A 9,680-nucleotide genomic window follows, 5' to 3' on the forward strand; every position below is an offset into this window, starting at 1 on the left:
ATTTGACAAATGAATCTCTTATTCTTGAATACCCATGTCCTTTGCATTTTTTTCTATTATATACAAGGTGGTAATAAACGTTTGCATATCTAAACCTCTGTGTTTCTGGTTGTTTCTTTTCTTTTTCTTTCTTCCTTCCTCCCTCTCTTTTCCTTCCTCCCTCCCTCCCTCCCTCCCTTCCCTCCCTCCCTCCCTCCCTCCTTCCTTCCTTCCTTCCTTCCTTCCTTCCTTCCTTCCTTCCTTCCTTCCTTCCTTATTATTATTATTTTGAGGTCAAATTAGCTTTCTTAAAGTGGAATGGCTGGGTCTGCCCTGGAGAGCTGGGGAGATGTGATGAGCCCTGGGTTTGAGAATGGGTGTTGGTGGTGGTCTTGGGGAAGGGAGACCCTGGGAGCAGGGAAATCAGTTAGGAAGTAATGAGGCCTAAGAGCTGTGGTGGGAATGGAAAGGAGAGGCGGGAGCCAATGAGGAGATAGTGACTAGTTAGTAAACGCCCAACTCCTCTCATCCACGTGGAGGCATTCAGGTAGCAGTGAAACCCTTACGCTCTAATCCACAAGCCTGAGTGTGAATCCCTGCTGGGTTGCTCATTAGCAGTGTTTTTTGGCACCCGGTTAAAATGGGAAGGATAATAGCCTACTTCCTAGGATCATGGTGAGAATTAATTGAGGGAATGCCTGTAAAGTAGATAAGGCACATAGATAATGCCCAGTAAGCTTTGTTACTACAGTGGTGTGATTACGGTAGTGTGATAATCCTCCCAGCCACCTTGCTCTGCCTAATGCCCGTGTAGAAAGCTGCCTGTAATTAACAACTTGAACTGGCGATGCTTACCGGGGCTTTTACCTGCTACCAACCCCTAACCTTCACGGAGCACGGCCTAAACTGGGCTAGACTCACATCCCTTCACGATAAGTGTCCGTGAAACGGACATTCAGAGACATGAGAAGTCAGCTGCATGGTGTAGACTCTGGCCTCCTAACTCTGGGACCCATGAAGTTCTCGTGACATCCCGCTGCCTCCTGGTGTTGGAACTTCCTGGTTGGAAGTGAGGATGGAGAGAGCAGGCGATGCTCCGATGCTCCGGAAAGATTCCTTTGTCGTCCAACCGTGCCGCGCTGTCATTATCTTCAGCAGCACCGCTATCCGGGCTCCGCTCCAGTGGCTCAGAGCCCTGCACACACAGAAATGCCCCTTCCCCTGCCAGGAAGGAGAGGGTTGAGTTGCACAGCTTGTCTGAGTTCACAGACCACGCCAGGAGGAGACACTGGAGTCTGGCTCAGACCAGCCCTGGGGAGCCCTTGGCTGACTCCGCCTTGTGAAGGAGTGGAGCCTCCATGCTTACCAAGACAGCAGAGGTAAACAAATGGTGCTCAGAACGCGACTCTGAAGAGCCGACAGCATCTACTAATTACACTTGACTAAGGTGGTCAGCGCTGCAGTTTGGAGCTTTTGGCTCTTTGTGCCAAGAGAGACTTGAGACTCTGTGCTTACCCCACTTCCAAAACACACACGCCCAATGGCTGGTTCTCGCCATCAGGGTGGTCCACCCTGGGGGTCCAGCCCAGAAGAGTTTATTTCTCCAGCAGGACAAAGCTTAACCCTTTCCCAGCAAGGTCTCTGGAAGCTCCACTCCCCACCATCTTCGCCTGTCAATCCCGGAACGTTTTCCTTCGCCCTCTGTGTTTCTCTCCAGCGCCATGGCTCTCAAGGAACCTTCGGGTGTGGTCCTATATTATCACAGCAGGAAGAGCTTGGAATATTTCCTCATAGATAAGACGGTAAATCGAAGCCCTGGGAAGTAAAGCATCCTCTGCAAGTTGGAGCCACGGTCCCCGAGCGAACACCCAGTCTGGAATCAGACAGCTGATGTTCCTAGCCAGTCTTTCTGTTGCGGGCTACGGCATGCATGCACCTGGGCCACTTAGGAGCTTAGGGAGGGGACAGTCTCTCAGCTCTTTCTCCTTGGCCTCTACTGGGTGCCTGGGGGCTCCTCTCAGCTAGCCCGCAAGTCCTCTTTGCTGTCAGCACCCACTGCTGGGCTGAGATACTTGCAATGTAGAAGGTCATGATAAGATCAGGGATGCCTGGCAGGATGCAGAGGGACCCGGGTCCACCTTGTTTTGCCCAGTGCCCCCTGAGTTCCCAGATCCACAGCCACAAGGTCCACCTGCACGGTCTCATAAGAGGTGCACCCCACCTCCGAGGCAATCACTTGTTCCTTTGCTCAGCTTGGTCTGAGCCTGGGCGCAGCCTGGCTGCTTGATGTCCTAGATGGGCAGGTGCAGGAGGGCGGGCCCTGTATTTTCCTACTGTGCTCACTACCAGATCCCCAGGCCAGCGGCTGGCCTATAGCAGGCGCTCGGTAAAGAGTGTGCAAAGAGCAAATGTGAAGTTGTGCGTGAGTGGTTATGTATGTGTGCCTGTGTGTGCGTCTGTGTCCACCGTGCTGGGGGCTCACTGCCTCTCAGAGCCATTTCCTGGCACACTTGCAATCAAGAGAGCCCGTCAGACATTAGGCAGATGTGTGGTCAGGTGGAATGCACTGAGGGGGCCTCTAAGCGGCTCTCTGTAGGAATGCTGATGGTCTGGGCCTAGGAGACAGAGCTCCGGGCCCCCATTCCGACTGGGCCAACACCTGGCTCTGTGACCTTGGACAAGCGGTGGGCCTTGTTTTCCTCACTTGTAGAACCAAGAGTCGAAGTAAGTGGATAGGTTCTAAATCCAGCAGATGGTCAGAATCTTCTGGGCGCTTGTTAAAAGCACAGCACCCTGGCCCTCCCTGCAGCCCACTGTCTCTGACCCTCTAGAGCTGGGGCCCAGGAGTCCGAATTTTCAGTGAGCCCCTCACCCCACCCACGGTGAGCCCAGCGTCGCCAGGCCGAGGAAAGGATGCTCAAGGCTCAAGAGCTCACGGTGCAGAAAACCCAGGGCTGCTGTCCTGGCCCCTGGGGTTGGGGGCCCAGAGCCTGGTGGAGGTTTATTGAGCAGGACCTGCTGAATGGTGTTACACACACACACACACACACACACACACACCCCTCCTGCAAGCTCGTATATATCTACCTGGCCTCAGAGACCACAGCCCTGGGAAGTGCCATCTGGCAGCAAGGGCCATCTCGGGTCTCCATTTCCTGCATCTTCCGCAGACTGCAGCTGTCTTGTGATTTTATTTTCCCCGATCCCACCCTTATCAGAATAGTCCCTGGAGAAGGGAGCCCGCATGGGGCAGTTGGCCTCTGGCCACGCTCTCACTGCCTGGCTCTCAGTGTTCATACATGTCGAATGGAAACAACCAGCCTCCGTCCATCTAGGAACATGTAAGCGAACAAATAAGGTCAAGAACACAAGGTCAGTGAGCGTGCAATGAAATGTAAATACCTGGACTGTTCGCAGGTAGCTCTCGTGGGTTCCCTCAGGCGTGCTCGTCACGTGGCAGCCCTGCTCTGGTCACGTGGCAGCCCTGCTCTGGTCACGTGGCAGCCCTGCTCTGGTCACGTGGCAGCCCTGCTCTGGTCATTCCAAGAGAGCTCCACACTCTTCTTGAGCCTCTGTTGCTGCCTTGACTGAGCTCGTCCCTGCTGTACCTTTGAGACCCAGTGTGGGAGTCCTGGTGGCAGACAGACCCTAAGAAGGCCCCCAGCGGCCTCCACCTCCCAGATGTACTTGCATAAACCCCTCCCCTTGAGAGGAGGTTGGCCGAATGACTTTGGTCCTAATGAACAGAATTAGACAGGGTGTCCCTTCTGCGACAAGGCTGCCTAGGATTGTGACCTCCATCCTGTGCATTCTGACCCTCTCCCTTGTTCGTCGGCTGCAGCAAACTGCCACGTGGGAAAGGCTCACGTGCTTGGGACCAAGGGTGGCTTCTGGCCAACAGCCCCAAAGAACTTGAATCCCACCAACAATCATGCGAGTTTGGAAGCAGGTCCTTTCCCAGCCAAGCCTTCCAATGGGACCCCACTCCTGGCTGCCGTCCCGATTTCTGCCTTGACAGGCCCTGAAGCAGGGGGCCCAGCCAGGCATTTCTGGATTCCTGACCTGTAGAAATTATGAGATGAGAAATGTGTGTTGTTTTATGCCACTTCGTTTGTGCTAATTTGTTGCATAAAATGGATAAATAAGACAGACGTCTTCTTGAGGAAGATTTCCCATGATTCTCCTCATACCCCAGTCAGGGCCAGGTGCCCCTCCTCTGCTCACATTCATCAGGGCCCTGCACACACTCTGACTGGCATCACATTGGTTTACCTGTCCCCCCTCTAGGTAGGGACCACATGCTCTTTACCTTTTATCTCTGGGGCCTGGCCCTGTGCCTGGCACCCGGTAAGAGTTCAATAAATGTTTGCTGAGTGATGGAGATTCTAGAATCTCTATCCCTCCTTACCTCCCCATCTCTCCCCAGATTTGATGGTTTGCTTTTTCAGGGAAGGGGTCAGGTCGCCCCAAGATTACTGAGCAGTAGACAACACTAGAGTGCTCCGGGCTGTAGGAGGTGCTGCGTGAGCGCAGAGAGATGCTCAGGGCTCAGCCCAGGGGTTTTGGAGGCCACGCAAATCACCAGAAAGCTGAGAACGGGCAGTAAGGAAGAGTGGGGATCCACTTCGGCAATGTACCACCTGTAGCTGGCCTACTGAGCACAGGACAGCCTACCTTCGTACCTCAGAACATTCTAGAATGTTTCCAGGCTGGAATGATGTCCTTTGGCCAATTAAAAGTGCTATCCCAATGGCAGGGAAAATAAACTAGGAAAAGAAATTCCCCAACTCAACGTCAAAAAGAGCTACTTTGCAAGGAGCCCCACCAGACACCTGGCCGCCTCATTCCACCAGGCCGGGAGAGCCCCACCGGTAGCTTCCTGCTGTAATGATCTACCACAAACTTGGTGGCTTAAAACCACAGAAATTCATTCTTGCACAGTTCCAGAGGCCAGAAGTCCAAAGTCAGTATTGGGCCGGTACCAGGCTGGAACCAGGGTATTGGCAGGCCGTGCTCGCTCTGGAGTCTCCGGGTAAGAACGGGTTCCTAGCCTCTCCCAGCTTCTGGGAGCGCCAGGTGTTGCTTGGCTTATGGCAGCACCCCTCCGCTCTCCACTTCTGTGGTCACATTGCCCTGCTCTTTTCTGTCTGTAATCAATATGTGCCTCCCTCTTTTATAAAGACACTTATAACGTTTACAGCCTGCCTGGATAGTCCTGAATGATCTCCCCATCTTAAGACCCTTAACGTAACCACATTTGCCATGTCTTTGCCATACGAGACGACCCTCACAGGTTCCAGGGATTAGAATATGCACATTCTGGGGGCCATTACCAAGCCTACCCTGGAGGGTGTGCCGAGGAGAGAAACTGAGGCAGAGAGCAGCCCAACATCATATTCTCGTCTGAAAACTGAAGGCTGGAGTCTGAACTTCCAGACCAACTTCTCTGCCACTAACTCCCGCCCCCGAATGAGGGGCGGCCCAGGACAGACGGGACCAGCTCTGCCGTTGCCCATCCTGGTATCAAGAGTCCAGCCCTGCCTTCTCCTGGATCCCTTGATTCCTCTTTCCTGGCCCTCCCCTCTGCTGGCGCCTGCGTGGGAGGCCCTGGCTGCGTGACAGGGGAGTCTGGCTTCAGAGCGGGGACTCTTCCTGTTCTCTCCTGAGAGCAGCATCTTTCCCAGCTCCGGCTTGGTAGCCCCATAGTGGGGGAGGCTGTAAATCCCCCACCCGCCCACGGGAAACAGCTGGGTCCCAGGCACATCCGGTAGACTTAACCCTTTCCAGGCCTACTGACCACTCCCTGGGCCTGAGCTTCTGCTCCCGTGTGTAATGCTGGCAAATGGCCCCAGTATTGCTTGTTGCTGCCCATCCTGCCGGGGGCCAGGAAGGGGCAGGCTCTGCTTACTCCCTGGGGTGGCTGGTGACCACCACAGCAGGAAGGGGGTTGCCTGGGGCACATGAGCCTCGTCTTTGGTCATCACTAGCATCCAAAAGGCCTTTGTTTGGCACTGAACTATCCGGGGCTCTGGGATGAACCAGGACCAGCTGGAAATACCCATATTGGCCCCAGGGCGAGGCTGCTGGAATCTGTTTACTTAGTTTTCTCCTCCCCAGACTGTATGTGTCTAGGGAGTAGGAACTTTGTTTATCTTTGGCTGATAATAAATTCTTATAAATGGCCTGAATAATGCTGAAAGCTTCCAGCTGTCCACAATTAATCTCCCTCTCTGCCTCTTCTGACATTGGATTCATTTGGGAAAGTTGCAGTGGTTCAAAGGGTGTGAAAATGTTTCATAAAGTTAGGAAATCACACACCTGAGGGGTGATTATTATTAGAGTCTCAGAGAAGCTGGAAGCGGACACCCTTATCTGCAGGAGGGTGGGGAGGCCATCCATTAGCAGGTTCAAGATGGTAATAACCTCTCTGCTGTGTGTGCCGGCAATAAAATTTCATGGGACTTTCATAACTACTATCTTATTTAATCTTTCCCACTGCCTGGAGCAGAGATGGTCTTTCTCACTTGTGGATAAAGAAATGAGAATGCAGAGACGTTTAGTAATTTGTTCAAAATCGCACAGTGATTGTGTGATGTCGGGGCTGGGACCAGAACCCAGGTCAGGGGCTGAGAACTGGCCAGGGCGGTGCAAGAAGATTTTGCAGGCCCCAGAGGAAAAGCAGGGCCAGCAGGAGAGACAGCAAACAAAAATTGGGATATGAGGTCCAGGATAAAGGTAGTTTTAGATCCTACCCCGGTGACTGAGGGTGGTGGCTGGGCAATAATAGCTTTTTATGGAACGCTAAATGTGGGCCAGGACTCTGCTTGGTGCATTGTATGAATTATGAATAATTCATGTCATAAAGACAGCAAAGGAACAAGGATGGGATGGAGGCTGTGAAGATAGAGGATGGGAATTGAGGTTTTTCAGGAGAAGAAAGGGGCCTGGGGCAGAGGCATCATGATTCACAGTATGCTTGCCCGCTCAGAACAAATCCTGGCAGATGTGTAGGCCACCGTGTGCTGGGAGGGAGGCATTAAAACCTGGCACCCCAGAAGTGGGCTGGGGGGTGAGCCTGCACACTCTGGCCCTGCCCCATGGGCTCTGATCGGCCCTGCCCCCAAGTCTCAACAGAAAGACAATAGTCCCAGAGAGCCACCTCCTCGGGGGACAGGACAGGCGGGTGCCAGCCTGCCCAGCAGGACAAGGAGCCCTTGTGCAGGCCTCTGGTCCAGATCCTGCTCCACCCTCCCTGGCCCCGGGGGGTGGTCGGAAGTTTAGATCCTGGGGTGGGAGGAGGGCTGGAGCTCTCAGGAAGGGCGGCGCTGGGGATGGGGTCACCTGGAGGTCTCCAGAAAGCCAGGGTGGGGTTGAGTAGCAAACTCTGGGTTTTCGGATGGGCTGCCCAGGGCAGCCTCTGGTGGAGCTTGAGGAATAGAACAGACATTCTGAGGTTTCCAGACCTTTCTCATTTGACCCACACGATACCCCTGTGGGGTGTGAATGGAAGGGATGATTTCTCCCATTTTACAGACGAGCAAATAGAAGTTGGAGGAGGTGGAAATTTTGCCCGAGGCCACCCAGGGAGTAAAGACCTAAGAGGAAGCTCCTGGCTTCCTGCCAGCATGGGGAGTGGGGTGAGGAGGTGAGGGGTGAAGAGTTTTTTCAAGGCTAAGCGGAGTCAGGAGACCAGAGGCCGTCTGAGAAGAGGGAGACAGGCTCCTGTTAGCCAGTTCTCTACCAGTCCACCTTTTCCATCCCCTTCCATGGTCCTCCCCCCAGCCCGCAGGCCTCTGGGAGCATCGGCCAAGCCTGCAGCATTCCAGGAAGGGAGGCACAGGGTCCCGGCCACAGCCCAAATGTACTCAACTTCTCCTTGAATTCCACACACCCTGAGCATTTGGCAGGAGCCCGGAATGCACTTCATCTGAACAATTTGTCTTTCATGGCGCATTTGCATCAATTACCCCATTGTTCCTTTCCCCTTTCCAGGACCGCTAGGGCTGCGGAGGCGCTCGGTGCGCACTTTGGGGGCGGGGGAATGCGCGGCGCGGGGAGGCAGGGGCGCCCCCTGGTGGTCCAGTCTGCACGCACACGGGCTGGTGCCCGAGCTGCGCTTGCAACGCGGCAGCCTCCCTCATCAAACTTCCCCCCGGGGCCACCCCCGCTCACCACTCCCCAACCAGTTCCCAGGGCCCCTCGGGGGAGCAGGAGAGAAAGATTCTGGGAGGCAAGAAGGCACAACACAGGTGGGTCAGGCAGTTCTTAAGAGGGATAATCCGTGGGTCCAGCGTCAGGCTTCAGCCCCTGAACTTCCCGCACACCTGCGTGGCTGTCGGTGATTCAACTTTGGGGCTCAGGGCCTCGTCTATGAAATGAGAAGCATGGCCCGGAGAACAGTGTACAAAGGCGCTAAAATCCTGAGTGTGGACGCCTAACATACGGGGTCTGAATCCTGGCTCTGCCTCTTGCTGGCTGCGTGCCCCCTGTGGACCCTGGCGAGTGTCTGTTTCTCGCTTTGTAAACTGGTAACAGTGATATAGTCAATCCTCATTATTGGTGGATTCCGTATCTGCAAATCAGCCTACTTGCTACCACTTCTTTGTAACCCCCAAATCAGTACTTGTGGGGCTTTGGCGGTTGTTTGCAGACATGTGCAGAGCAGTGAAAAATTTGAGTTGTCCAGAGCCCAGATTCCCAGCTGAGGCTGAGCCAGGTGAGTGCTGCCCTCCCCTTTTGGCTTTCATACTGTAGACAAGTACCCCCTTTGCAGTCTATTTAGTGCCACGTGTTCTGCGTTTTTGTAATTTTGTGGGCGATTTCACTGTTGACAACGGCTCGCTGTGCTGAAACCCCGTCTGGTGTTCCAAGCACCAGGAGCCTGTGATGTGTCTCACAGAGAAAAATCCATGTCCTGGAAAAGCCTTGTGTGGGGGTGAGTTATAGTGCTGTTGGCCATGAGTCCAATGTTAATGAATCAGCAGTATATATTAATAAGGTGTCTTTCAACAGAAATGCACATAAAACAAAGTTCTGTATTGATGGGTTGATGAAAATGTGGTGGCCAGAGGCTCACAGGAACCTTCCCGCATATTTCCTCAGGAGCAGTGGTTCCGTATTTGCTCCTTCAGTGTTTGGGTGGCTTGGTAGAGCCCTGAGTAATGAGAATCAACCATCCTTCCCTCAAGGTTCTGCTCTGTGGCTGGAATATGCCCAGTGTGGCCCTGCAGTTCTCACAATCCTTGCTCTGTGATGTGTGAGTCTGTGGGTCCGTCTCCTGAATCCCCTGAACCTAGTGGGGTCGACCACCCTGAGCTGGGATCCCTCCAACGTGCACACGCAGGAGCATCGCCGGCCAGGCTTTGCGGCTCAGACCTGGAGCTTCCAACAGTGACGCTTCACTCATTTGGTGTTATTGAAAGGTCCGCACGGCTCTTGATGACTCCAAAAAACTTTCCACGGACGTTAGCTCGTGTGCTTCTCACAGCAATACTGGGATGGCTGTCATTGTTCCCATTTCATAGGCGAGCCTGAAGTTCGGAGAGGCTACGTCCAAGGTCAAGGTCACCCTGGTATTTAGCGACAGAGTCAGAGAGCTGCTCAATTCATGGGCTTTCCACCACCAGGCTTGTTCTCTATTAAAACATGATGCTCTGGGGGAGGGAAGAGCCAGACCTGGTTATTGACATTAAAAAAAACTT

The sequence above is a fragment of the Ursus americanus genome, chromosome 2, assembly GCF_024610735.1.
Source record: "Ursus americanus isolate L20-20 chromosome 2, mUrsAme1.1.p, whole genome shotgun sequence".
Classification (NCBI taxonomy): domain Eukaryota; kingdom Metazoa; phylum Chordata; class Mammalia; order Carnivora; family Ursidae; genus Ursus; species Ursus americanus.